This window comes from Sminthopsis crassicaudata, chromosome 6, assembly GCF_048593235.1.
Source record: "Sminthopsis crassicaudata isolate SCR6 chromosome 6, ASM4859323v1, whole genome shotgun sequence".
Classification (NCBI taxonomy): domain Eukaryota; kingdom Metazoa; phylum Chordata; class Mammalia; order Dasyuromorphia; family Dasyuridae; genus Sminthopsis; species Sminthopsis crassicaudata.
Genome location: NC_133622.1, coordinates 207,156,160 through 207,170,318, shown reverse-complemented (window position 1 = coordinate 207,170,318; position 14,159 = coordinate 207,156,160). Strand labels below are relative to the sequence as shown.

The 14,159-nt window shown below is 39.3% G+C and overlaps 1 protein-coding gene across 1 annotated transcript in view; it reads right to left on the bottom strand.

Annotated features, from left to right (window-relative positions):
* The window catches only part of MICAL2 (microtubule associated monooxygenase, calponin and LIM domain containing 2), a 304,056-nt gene extending 294,972 nt beyond the window's left edge, over positions 1 to 9,084 (bottom strand). The window contains exon 1 of the mRNA XM_074274666.1: positions 8,949 to 9,084. The gene's annotated coding sequence lies outside the window, so the exon portion shown is untranslated. The remainder of the gene's footprint in view (positions 1 to 8,948) is intronic.
* Positions 9,085 to 14,159: the final 5,075 nt, after the last annotated feature.

Below are 14,159 nucleotides of genomic sequence, written 5' to 3'. Positions count from 1 at the left end.
ATTAGTCCTTCAAAGACAAGAATTCATTGGCTCCAATCCCAAACCAAAAGTTGTTGGATTTTGTTGCAGCCAACATCTGAGCCTAATAACAGCATTCCAAGGCTACCAATGGCCTCCAATTAATACATAGATTTTTTTTTTTTTTTTTTTTTTGGTCAGACAATAGCAGCAGCTGGGGCTAGGGTGGGGCCAGAAAGGAAGGGGAGAGGGCCTCAGCTCACATCTCCCAGACACCAAGGACACATCACAAGAGATCCAAGCAAGACACTCTTAAGAGAAATCATTTCCATTTAAAATGTAAATCCTTGCCCTTTTCTAACTTAAATGATATTTAATTTTTTCCCCGTTTTTCCCAGTGCAAAACTCTTGGAGATTTGATTAGGGGTAAACAAAGCAATCTGGGAAGTTCAAGGGAATAATCTATCCTATCACATATCATGAGATTATGTCCTTTGTCTCAAAACACTCTCTAAGCCAGGGGGCTCATTTCAGGGTCCTTTGAAATAGGGAGAGCAAAGGGATTAGGAAAGGATGCAGCTGTTGCTGACCTATAAAAGTTAACACTGCCCAACCCTTTGGTGTTCAGTACTTTGTGTCCCAGACCTTGGACAGCTCAAAGTATAATGTAAGACTCTCCTGGGGACACATCCAACATGGTGGAACACAACCACAAATGTGCAAAGAAAGCTCCCCAGAAATATCAAGTAGGGCTCTGCCATCAAGATCTCACCTGGCTCTCTTGTTCTTCTTCCTTCTAACACAATCAGCTCAGCAGCTACGGTTTAATCATTTCCAGCAACCCACTAAATTCTATTTTTCCCAATAAAATGTTAACTCATTGAGGGGAGCTGTGTTTCTACTTTTCATCATCTATCACCAGTACTTAATATGCTATCTGGCACATAGTAAGCCTTTAATAAATGTCCTCTCTCCCTCTTTCCCTCCCTCCCTCCCTTCCTTCCTTCCTTCCTTCCTTCCTTCCTTCCTTCCTTCCTTCCTTCCTTCCTTCCTTCCTTCCTTCCTTCCTTCCTTCCTTCCTTCCTTCCTTCCTTCCTTCCTTCCTTCCTTCCTTCCTTCCTTCCTTCCTTCCTTCCTTCCTTCCTTCCTTCCTTCCTCCCTCCCTCCCTCCCTCTATTGGTTCCTTCCTTCCTTCCTTCTTCTCTCTTTCTTTTTCTTTCTTTCTCTCTTCCTTCCTTCTTTACTCTTCTTTTTTATCTCTTCCTTCATTTCTTTCTTTCTCTTTTTTTCCTCTTTTCTTTCTTCCTCTCTCTCTCTCTATCTAATTATCTATCTATCTATCTATCTACCCATCTATTCAATAGTAAGTTTGGGAATACAGTTTAGAGATTTAGCCTCACTGAGCTCTTATCCCCAGCTTCTAGTAGAAGGGAATCTTATAAGTCAGTTAGGAGTATGGGAAGCAGCTGCTGCCATTTCTATTCCCAGAGGTCAAGTGCCCCACTTTTCTGATTTGAGAAATAGCTCATTTCAAAAACAAATTTGCCCCTGAGGCCTTTAACTCAATAAATGCCATTGTACACTCTCCGTTCTGGGCCTTATTTTTCTTATCTGTAAAATGACTAAGTAATATGATAACATCTCATATGCTTAGAGTCATAAGGGATCTTGGAGATTATTATCTAGTCTAACCCCCTGTAGTGGGTAGGTTGTGGGGAGGAGAGCCAAAGGTTGAATTAGTCCTTTCTAGCTCTAACATTTCTATGACTATGACATACATATCTGTTCCTGGAATAGGGAAATAAAATTTCTCCAGGAGGGTCTGTAATCTTAAGTTCAAATGTTGTTGCCCTCTGTACAAGCCAGAGGCATAGAGTTTGAGGCTCTGTTTCTGGAAATGGTTGGGAAATCATTGTTAGGCCCAGAAATCAAAGCCACCGTCACCTTTCCTTTGCTTTTCGAGCATTTGAGCTGAAAATATACTGAACAACAACTGCCCTATTTTCACTTAACTCTCTAAAATTCTCTATAACAATATAAAAGGAGAACCCCCAAATTTTCTTTGGAATAAACAAGGAACCTCACAAGTGAGTACATTTAGAGAGATCCTAGAGAAGAGAAAGCATGAAAATTACCTAAAGAATCTAGTGTGGGGTTCACGAGGGGTAACTAGGGATAAAAATCAGAATATCATTCTTTCCTAAAGTGAATCCAGAGAATTCATATACCTCTTGGCTGCTCTACCCTTGCCCTGGATACTGCCTCTTTGAGTGATCTGCTATGTTGCCTTTTCCCTAAATATTATTCATCTTATGTTGTAGTGGAGATTCCTTTTGGGGTATAGGATATGGCAGATGATCACTAAGATTTTTCCCCATTTTTTCAAATCCCATGATTCTCTGAATAAGTCAAAGCTTAGCCCTCAGAAACAACTTGGTAAAGTAAAAATAGCATTGACTCTAGAGCCAAAAATATTGGGTTCATATCCTTTTTTTTGATACTTTCTATGTGACTGGACAAATTACTCAAATTTCTTCATTTGCAAAATGAAGAAGTTTGGACTAGATGTTCTCTAAGGTATATTCTAGATTTATAATCTTAAGTCTCTTCTTCCATAAGATCTACAAAAGGGAATACTAAGGAAGTACTGGTTAATCCATTCTACATTAGCCAAAGCTACTTTTTCTCCCTGCACTTCAGTGAAGCGTTAGAGGGGAACAAGGGTTTCTTCCTAAGGAAGAAGTATTTTAGAAGAGAATTTTCCCTTCTCTTCTGGTTGGCCTGATTACAAAAAAGGAATGTCAAGAGCTCCCATTTTCTATGAGTTTCCCAACTCAAAATTGTCTAATAAGTCCAAGGCTATTCCAGATTGGTGTGGCAAGTAAGTTCATGACCTCTTCTTCCCAAGATTTGCACCAAAGCTCAAAGGATTCACTTCTCAGGTGTCTCAGATTTTGTCAAGAAGTGTCGAGAGACCCTATCTATCATCATATATCTATAGGTATTGATCATTCTTGAATGATCAGTGATCAATGATCATCCCCTCCCTATCTTATCCCTCAGTTGTCTCTTTTGTTGTGCAAAGACTATTTGGGGCACAACAGAGTTCTATTTTTCATATCTTTGTTTTTAAAAGTTTTGTTTTCATATCATGTCCTCCCTTCCTCCCTTCTTTGTAACCATCTCTTGAAACAAGGATTTAAAGAGAGAGGAAAAAAATTCAGCAAAGCCTATCAACACATTGTATCTGACAATATATGCATTATTATACACCCGGAGACCCCCACTTGCCAAGAGGAGTGGGAATGTATGTTTTCTTAGCTCTTCTTCAGGGTTAAACTTAATCATTAATAATCACACAGATTAATATTATTTAGATATAGCATCTAGTAGGATTATTTCCTCATTGCTCCCCAAATACTGATGTCACTGTGGGGAATTGATTTGGAGGGGAGCACCGAGTCTCAAGTCCATATATAATAATCTCAGTGTACCAGGGGGATATGCTAGCTCCTATCTTATCATGACTCATCCTCCCCAAACTGCCACAACTCAAGGCTCACTCATGATCCACTAGGAATCCATCACAGGACCCCAAGGTTCCCCACCCAGAGATATTCCCTACTACAGTTGGATCACCGTTTATTCACCTCTCCCCATCTCATTAATAATAAATGATTTGAAAAAATTAAGGGAATGTCCCTTTGGTTATTGGAGAGTGGCAAAACAAATCATGGTATACAGATGTAATTCAGTCAATAAATATTTAATAAGGGCTTACTAGGCTCTGTGCCAAGTGCTAGAGATTCAAAAAGAGATAAAAGACAATCAAGTTTATAATCTAATGGGAGAGACAAGACACAAATGTGTATAAACAGACACCAAACAGGATTTTATGTTTGTTCCTGGAAGCAATAGGGAGCCATTGGAATTTATTGGACGGGGGAGGTGACATGGTCAGATCTCTGCTTTAGAAAAATCATTTTGTCTCCTGAATAAAGGATGAATAGGGGTGGGAAGAGGATTGAGGCAGGCAGGTCACAAGAAATGATGAAGGAAACCAAGAAGAACCAAAGAAAAACTAGGAGAACCATTTGTATAATAACAACTGTATAGAAAAAGCTACCTTGAAAGCCTTCAGAACTCTGATCAACTCAATAATTAGCCATGATTACAAAAGACTAAAGATGAATCAGATTACTCTCCTTTTTCCGGATAGGTGACAGATGTAAAATGTAGAGCAAGACCTACATTTTAAGGCATTGCCAATGGAAGAATTTGTTCTGCTGGACTAAGCATGTTTATGATCAGTGTGTTATTTTTCAGTTTTTGTTGTGGCTATTGTCAATAGAGTGGGTGGAAGAGGTGCAGCAGGACAGATCATAAATCAAAAACAACATGAAGTGTCTTGCAGTCTTGCCTGGAGATAGGGAGATGGACTGTGTTATTTCTTCCCAGCTGAAGTGTTAAGGTTGCCTTGGAAAAGATCCTGAGCTTGTTCTCCCCCAGGCTCATTCCTGCGGGGGTGTAGGATTTGGGAGGAAAGGGGAGAATTTGATTAGAACGAAAGCTCTAGTAATTAATAACCACCAAGCTAAGATATAAAGACCTGGAAAACAGCCAAAGGTTTGAGGGCGGTGAGGAAGGAAGGATTTGCCAAGGTATGTGGGTCAGTCAAGTTGTAATTAAAATGTCATCTCACAATGAATCTTTTTGTTCCACAAAGCATTCTGAGCAGCCCCCTGTCATCGGGCTGAGGAGGTGGGCCTATCTTCAGGGCAGCTGTGCTCAGGGTAGAGAGGACAGGAAACTTAGACATTGCCATTTTCCTGGAGCCTCCACTGGGCTCTGACTGCCTACTAATCCCCTCTGCCGCCAATGGGGAAGTAACAGGAGAGCTCCTTGGGATTTTGCTAAAATTGCTTTTCAACTACAAAAATATTGCAGAGGCATTGGAAGAAAAAGACTAATGACTTCAAGCCTGCTTCTTCTCTAGAAGGGATTATGGATTTCGAGCTGGCAGTGACTTTGGGGGCATCTTGTCCGAAGGCACAGGGAGGTAAACTTCTAAGGTCACATATGTAGTAAATGACAGACGTGAGATCTGAAGCCAGGTGCTCTTAGCTTATTTTCCCTGGGACTCATTTCGGCATGTTACGTGTAAAATTTATTGTTGATTCAACCATCACCACCAATAATAATAACTAGTGTTTCTATAATGCATTTTATGTTTTTAAATGTTCCCCTTACAACAATGCCAAGAGATAACCCTATTATGTAGATATTACAGATTGAGATATTATCCTTATTTTATAGATAAGGGAACTGAGGCAAGCAATCAGTGACTTGTCCAGGATCAGGCAGTTAGTAAAGGTCTGAACTCTTGCAGTCGTGCAAGAGTTCTTCTTGGTGCTAGGTGCTCTCTTTACTACCACACCTGTAGAAATCATTGTGCTGCAGAGGCTGGGAATATAGACAAAAATCAAGAGAATCCCTGTTTTCAAGGACTTCTTACATTATACTAGGAAAGGAAACCTCATTCCTAGGTCACTTCTGGGCTTTAAGATTGCCACTGTGAAATCCATTCCTGATGCTGAAACTTAGCACCCTACATCAAAATAGCCTCTACTTACTACATAGACTCCTTTTTTATGTCTATCTATCTGTTTCTATACTTACAGTTCTATTTATGCTTCTCTGTCTCTGTCACTTATCTACTTACTTATTATATCTGTCTATCTATATCTATTATTTACCTATTATATCTATCTTTATCTATTTATTATCTGCCTGTTATACCTACCTATATTTATCTATCATCTGCCTACATATTTTATCTGCCCTATCTATCTATATTTATCTGTTATCTATTATATCTATATTTGTCTGTTTATTATCTACCTACCTATTATAGCTGCTTATATCTATCTATCTCATTATCTACCTATTATATCTAGCTATATTTGTCTGTTTATTATCTACCTATTATAGCTGCCTATATTTATCTATATCTATCTATTATCTACCTATTAATTTGTCTGTTTATCTAGCTACCTATTATATCTGCCTATGTCATCTCTATCTCTGTCTGTCTTTCAATCTGTCTCTCTTTTTCTGTCTGCCTATTTATCTATTTCTATTTATATCTTTATCTAATATTTAGTTATCTATCTTGCTATCTATCTTGTTTCCTATGTCAAATTCCTTGAGATTAAGTACTGATTCATTTATTTGGATCCACAGATCTATGAACATAGTAGAGATGTACAAAAACCTTGTTAATTGGTTGATAATAAAGTGTGGCTTCTAATGCCTGCTAATGGAACATTTAAGTCTTTTCCTCTTTTTTCCTCTATGAAGCTGTTCCTGACCCTTCTCCCACCCCTGAAGGGGAGGATGATAATTCTTTCCTTGACCTCCCATAATACTGATCACATTTTATATTTAGTGAGAAATTAATTCCATTCCACAAATCTTTGTTAAGATGCTTATGTTACAAGGCGGTTCTCAGATGTAGCCTGGGAGTGTTGTGTGGCTTTTAGGGAGGTAGATAGATACCTCTAGCCTCTTCCCCATAACCCTTCTCCCAGACTGATTTACATGTCTGCTAAAAGATGAACAACCGAGGGTGAACACTCTGGTCTCCTCAGAGAGAGAGCTACTGGACTAAACTTATATTTATGTGCTTATGTAAATAGTCATAGTCACGGGGATGTAGTTTTCAGGTTTGAGATAAGCTTCTGATTGCCATACATTCATGAGAAAAGAAGAATCCAAAAATCTATATCCAAGACTTGACTCCTTTCCCATCCAATGTCCGTTCTACGATGAACACATACACAGCAAATAGCAAAGAAACGTATCCAAATAAAATAAAATAAAAGTCAGAGAAAGCATACACAGGAGAACATATACTAGATAATAGCAAGCTGGGTAGGGCATGATGGAGACTGCTAACACCTTCCACAGCAGTATCTTCCCAGTCTTATTTTCCCTTCAGCACCATGAAGAGGATCACCCTGATATCACTCATTTGCTCTCTCAAAGCTGAAATCCAAAAGCTCCTGAAGTGATGGTCAAGTTCAAAAAGTCCAAAAAGACCAGCACCAACTGTGACCCAACCCTTACGACCCAGATACACTGGTCTCCACCATCGAGGAGGAAGTTCCACAGCTATGGTCTCTGGGATTTGGGTTACACTTATTATGTGCTAAGTAGACAGAAGTAATACACTGTCTGCCCTCAAGAAGCTTCCATTCTTGGGAGGGGGCTGCACACATGGTACATACACAGGTAAATGTAAAGCATTTTGAAGGGTAAGAAAGCACCAATAATTGCTGCGGGAGGAATTCCCAGCTTTGTAGCTTTAAAGCTGGGTGATCCAGTGGATAGAGCACTGAGCCTGGCGTTAGGGAGACTTTAATTCAAATTTGACCTCAGATCCTTGCTAACGATGTAATCCTGAGCATGTCACTTTACTTTTGCCTCAGTTTCCTCAACTGTAAAATAGAATACTGACAATATCTACTTTACAGGGTTGTTGTGAAGATCTAATGGAACAGTGTTTGTAAAGCACTTAGCACAATGCCTGGAAAAATAAGTGCTAATAATATACATATTTATTCCCTTCCCACCTAGGGACTTTGGAGGCCACCTAGTTCCTGTATCTTACAGTGGAAAAAATAGAGACTCAGAGAGAGTAAATGATTTATAATTTGAATCTTGCTCTAAGGGGCAGCTTGGTAGTATAACGGTTAGCGCTCTAGGCCAGGAGCCAGGAAGGCTCATCTTTCTGAGTTCTCAGACATTTACTAGTTGTGTGATCCTCGGGAAGAAAGGCACTTATCCCTGTTTATCTAAATTTCTTCATTTGAATATGACCTCATATTCTTACTACCTGTGTGATCTTGAGCAAGTCACTTATCCCTGTTTGCCTGTTTGTCTCAGTAAAATGAGCTGGAAAAGGAAATGGCAAAGGTACTCCAGTATCTTTGTTGAGAAAATGCCAAATTGAGTCACAAAGAATTGGACATGACTTAAAACAACTGAACAATCAACAATTTATTCCAAAGACAATTTCTGCTGTATCACTATTATAACTTATTAAAAATCTATTTTTATATATAAGAAACTGGGGTAATTTTGTAGAATGTGATATGTTTTATCTTCCTTCTTCCCTCATTCCTACCCCCATCCCACTAGATTGCAAGCTCGTAGGTAATGATAATGATAATAATTATAGCTATTGCTTCTTGACGTTTTGGCTAAGATCAAGTATAATAATAATTATAGTTAACATTTATATAACCTTTTAGGGTTCACAAAGTACTTTATAATTATTATCTTATTTGATGCAATAACCCTGGGAGAGGGGTATTACTATTACTCTCACTTTACAGGTAAGGAAACTGAGGCAGGCCAACATTAAATGACTTTGCTTAGGGTCTAGTAAAGTAGTTAGTATCTCAGGTCAAATTTGAACTCAACTTTTCCTGATTCCAGGTCTAGCATTCTATCCACTGTGCCAACCAATTGCTTAGGAGTCTCATTTATATCTTCTTCATTGAGCCATGAGGAGAGGGTAGAAGTAGAAAGACACCTTTTCTCCATAGTCAGTGTCAGTAGATATTGGATTGGTGAAATTCAGTGAAAGGAATAAAAGAGGTAGTTACACCCAGAAGAAAGACCAGGAAGGGCTAGACTACTGCTTTCTGGGTACCCCATGAGAGAAATGAGGGCCTCAGGGCCAGTTGGGGAAGGGGAGAGCATCCTCTGCCCCTCAGACGTGGCTGTATCATCACTCTTACTCAGGGGACTCTAATACCAATCCTGAGGTTTTACCAGAGGTCTCAACTGTCCCTACCCTAGCCGTAGCTCAGAATCTGCCTGAAATAGAGCTGTTGAGAGACATTGTCAGTGAGAAGGCCATCCCTGCTGTCAGCGAGCTACAATAAAAGTTATAGGCGTGACCAGGTGGTTAGATCTCTGACCTTGGCTGAGGAACAGGGGAAAGTGTCCAAAGGGAGGTGCAGGGCCAGGGTACAGGGTGTCCTTTGGTGGTGGTGCACCAAGCACCGGCGGGCCAAGGGAAAATCTTCCCACTCTGAAAGGCGCATCCCAACCTCTGACTTGAGTCCTTTTAGCAGGAAAGTTCTGAAGAGAATGAAGGCGTTCCAAAGGCATTATTCTGCTATTGTTTCATAACAGCCCACTTCCCCTCTCTCTGGAGTCCAAAGTCAAGTACCGAATCCATCTTTTTCCCTCTGAGAAACTGAGTCAGAGAGGTACAGCTGACTTGTTGGAGGGAAAATTCCTACTGCTATAAATAGCCCATTGAATTCTTGATTCCTGAGACTTAAGACAGATCTTTTAATCTAGGTGGAGAGCTCTACTCCACATACAACCTAATTCAGTCTAACAAATTCACTTTGAATATTTATGAAGAAGAGACTTATGAACAGATGACAGAGAAGATAAACTAACTGTGGGGCAGAACTGACTCAGGAACTGAGGGATCTGCGTTCAAGTCCTGCCTTAACAAGATTGTATAACCTTAGGGATGTCATTTAATCTCTCTTAGTATCAATTTTCTCAGTTGTGAAATGATGATCAAAATATTTACACTATATACCTCAAAGGGTGGTTGTAAAAATGTATTTCATGTATATGTGTTTTTAAAAGGTATTGATCTTTTATTTTTACATCACCTTCATTTCCAAATAAATATTTCCTTCTGACCCCCTGGTCAGAGATCTATTCCTTGAAACAGAAGAAAAACGAATGGGAAAAGCTCAACCAAGGTAAACAGCAATTGAGGGGTCAGGAAGACCTAAAATTAAGTCAGACACTTAACTAACTATGTGATGCTGGGTAAATCATTTAATCCCATTTACCTTAATTCCCCCATTAAGATCTGACTTCAGACTCTTACTGCCTCTATGATCTTGGGCAAGTCACTTATCCCTATTTGCCTTAGTTTCCTTATCTGTAAAATGTTCTGGAGAAGGAAAAGACCAACCATTCCAGTACCTCCGCCAAGAAAACTCCAAATGGGGCCAATAAAAATGCTCCATGCCCAGTCTCTTGCTTCTGCAAAGAAAGGAGGAATGGATTTTGTAAACCACATAAATGGGAGTTATTTTCTGTCTGTGTCAGCTCAAGAGCTCATTTTTGTTCTTTGAGCCACACACCATATGCTGTTGGATGTACTAGATGGAAGCCCTACAAAGACCGGAATTTGAATGGAATCCAATATTGAGTAGGACATGACTAAAATGACTGAACAGCAAACTGAGGCACAGAAGCAGATTTGCCTGCAGTTACACAAAAATAAAAGACCAAGCTGAGACTTAACACCTCGTTCTCAAGAAAAGAAGAATAGATACTTTTAGTTATTGGTTATTTACTTTTTGCTTTATTTAATTTGTTTTTAGTTATTTAGTAATTAGATTATTATTTAGTTATTAACCTTCAAGAAGGGCTAGCAGAAAGCTGGCATGAGAACTCTCTATCAGCCAGTGAAGTTGGGTTTACTCCCCTTTCCTCAGTTTCTTCATCTGTAAAAATGAGTAGATCAGAATAAATGACTGCTAAAGGTTGGTCTCACTGGAGACCATGGGGATCCACTTTCCCCAGAGCAGAAGGCAAGACCTGGACATCTGCCGGGAGGGTCTGTGAGCCAGGCCAGAAAAGTTGCCAAGGAATTCCACATTCAACATTAGGAGCCAGCCGGGTTATCAGCGTGTAGCAGCCAACGTCTTTGGTTACACTGGACTAAGATTCACCTCCAGCTGTTGCAGAAAAACAGAGCCCTGGGGACTGCTCCAGGGGCCGAGAAGTATCTTAGGATCAGTGAGTTCAGGAGTTATTTATTTGCCTTTTTTTTGTGTGATTCACAGGCCCCTCCAGTTGTTTGGTGAATCCTCTGGATTCCTTCTCAGAACAACATTTTATAAAGACATAAAATAAAATGCAGAGGACTACAAATAAAACAAATTATACTGAAATAGTTATCAGAAAATCTTTTATAGGCCCCAGATGAATATTTATATTAATACTTAATAATGATAATTAAAAGTTTAACCTCCTCATTTTATACATGAGGAAACAGGCCCAGACAAGTAATTGCACTTGCCCAAGCTCACCCAGGTTGTACGTGGGGGAGCCAGGATTTGAACCTCCATTCTACTGGTATGAAATCTGCTGCCCCATGCTATCCCATGAATTTGAAACCACCTGTTTCTGTGAGCTATGCTCTTGAGACAGAAGCCACAGGTGGCTAAGCCCCCTGGACTCTGGGAGTTTTTGCTCTAAAACAAAATAGAATATAGGCTCCAGGCAGAATCAGATGCGTGTTCCATTATCATTTCAGACAACCCAATCTAGCAATTATTTATAAAAGCAGGAGGCTAGGTCCTAAGAACCCTGTAAAGTAGGAGAGTCTCCAAAGACTTAGAATGCAACTGCTCTGTTCTTGTACATCATGTTATTCATGTCCACCCACTCAGTCCACTCCACATGCCGAAGGCCTTTTTCCCTTTTTCTCTAAAAAATGCCTACAACAAATAACCCTCAAATGTTTTCATTCTGTTGGACAATAAACAGGTCTACAGAAACACATCCCTATAGGACTAAATTTAGTTTTTCCAGCTCTCTATCCACAGTGACATCTATATGCCCTACTCTGTACCAGGCAACATGCCAAATTTGGGGGTTACAAAGAAAGGTTAACATGAACTGATACTGAGTGAAGTGAGCCAGAACCAGGAGAACATTGTACACTTTGTGTGATGATCAACTTTGATAGACTTGGCTCTTCTCAACAATCCAATGATCTAAAACAACTCTAAAACGTTCATCCATATTCAGAAAGAGAAATATGGAGTCTGAATGCAGATCGAAGCAGACTATTTTCACTATTCTTTTTTTTCCTTAGGTTTTTCCCTTTTGTTCTTTTTCTTCTTTTATAACATAACTGATGTGGAAATATGTTTAATTTGTATAACCCATATCCAATTGCCATCTTGGGGATGGGTAAGGAGGAGGAAGAAAAAAATGAAAATCAAAATCTTATAAAAGTAAATGTCAAAAACAAAATGTTTTTTTATCTATATCAACTATATTTTTTGGATAGTTTTGGAGTGAAGCTGAATCTCAGCCTCATGGTAAAGTCTTAAGTATACTCCCTTTTCATGTTAGCTCATTGATGGAAAGTAATAATAATTATAAAAATTACAATAATAATATCTGGAATTTATATAGCACTTGCTATGTACTAGGAACCATGCTAAGTTCTTTGCAATTATTATTTCATTTAACCTTCATAACATCCCTGGGAAGCTAGAGGAGCTAGTGGCTAGAAAAGACTCATTATAAAGTACAAGTCTTATAATAAAGAAATTAATCAGAGACCTCAGTCTTCCAAGATATGTTCATATGAAGTTTTCATGCCAGTATAAAGAAGACACTCAATGTTTCAAATACTAAACAAAGAGAAAAAACTTTAATTGGGAGGGAAAAATGTCTTGTGTATAAGAAATAACACTTCTTCCCTTGAATATATTTGAGGGAGGAAAAACAAATTTTTTAAAGTAAAAAAAATCAGAAAGATTTAAAAAACAGTATCTGCTCTCTCAAAAGGGTCACAGCCTAATTGGGGGAGGGAAGACCATATAGGAGGGAGGATTGGGAACTTAATTGCAAGGGTGTCAAAGAGTGAAGAATCTCTTCTGGGTCTTTGCTGGGCTGGAGAAAAGGAATGAGAGTGATCTGTAGCAGCTGCCCCTTCTTCCTTAATACTCCTGGCTTCTAGCTTTCATATCCTCCCATTTCTCCTCCTGTCAGGACTATAAGCTGGGTCATGGATGAATTATCAACTGGCGAGCCCTCCTGCAGAGGACACATTCTGTCCCCTACCCTTAGGTAGTCACCTATGGGAATGTGAGATGCTCAGAAGTTTAACTATATAACACATCTTACAGTAAAAGCCAATGATTTTTCCTTCTCCCAAAGTACAAAGAGCTTTGATGGGCTGGAGGGAGATGAGGGAACTATTTCTGAGCACACTTTTTCTGAAAGGGAATTCACTCAAGATGATTCCAAATACTGTTAAAAGGAAACTGCCATAAACAGCAATAACAGCATCTGCTCAGGGGAGCTGCTTGATATGTGCTTCTTGAATAATTGTCCAGGAGCATCTCAGCAAAACCTAGCCTAGATCAGTCCCTTTATGCATGAACAGAGACATGGCACAGAAGACATGGACTCTAGCCCCACCTGGACAACTGTACGATTAAAATTGCCCAGCAAGCAGCCTCCCCTCTCCAGTCTCCGTCCTCTCATCTGTAGAATGAGAGAATAGGAGTTAATACTTATGAAAGTCTCTCCCAGATCAAATCTTCTAAGTCAGTGGGGAATGAACACGGGAAAGAATACTGGAATTGGGCTTAGAGACATAACCAAGGACAAATCATTTAACTTGCCTTTGGGATTCATTTAGATTTATGAGCCTGTGAATACGCAGAATATACAAATAAAATACATTGATTCACTCAATTCAATAAACATTATTAAGTGCCTACTATATGCTAAGTACTGGGTAAAAAAGAAGAGACAGTCTCTGCCCTGGATCCATTTAATGGATCCAGGAACCTGTGCAAGTATCACTTCGGTGCTCCCTACCTACTGAGTATGAGGATGATGATGGTGGTTGTGATAATGTTGATGATGATGATGCTATTTAGCATATATATGTTACCTCATATAATCTAGAATTGGTGGAGGTTAAAATGGCAAAATTCTGGGGCTCAAGGAGGGATTGAGAAGAAATTCATGAAGAGTAGAAAGATTTGTGTCTACTACATCCATCTAGTTACATACCTCTCATTCCTTCCTGGGATGAATGACATTTGTCTTCATTGGTACAAATAAGCCTGACATTCATTAGTCTCTTAGGTCTCCACCTTAAGCTATATTAGGTTTCTAGGGCATAAGGCTAATGGTTCCTTTTTGCCTTTCTCTAGCCAGTCCACTGTGGTAAATTATATTCAATTTTGGGGACTGAAGTTCAAGTACTGAAGAACCACAACATGCTCAGAGAGGGACAAGTTAGATAGTGAAGGCAGTCAATATCTTATTACCAGTAATGGTAATGATGAAGAATAACTCACATTCATAGTACTTTATAACGTACAAAGGGATTT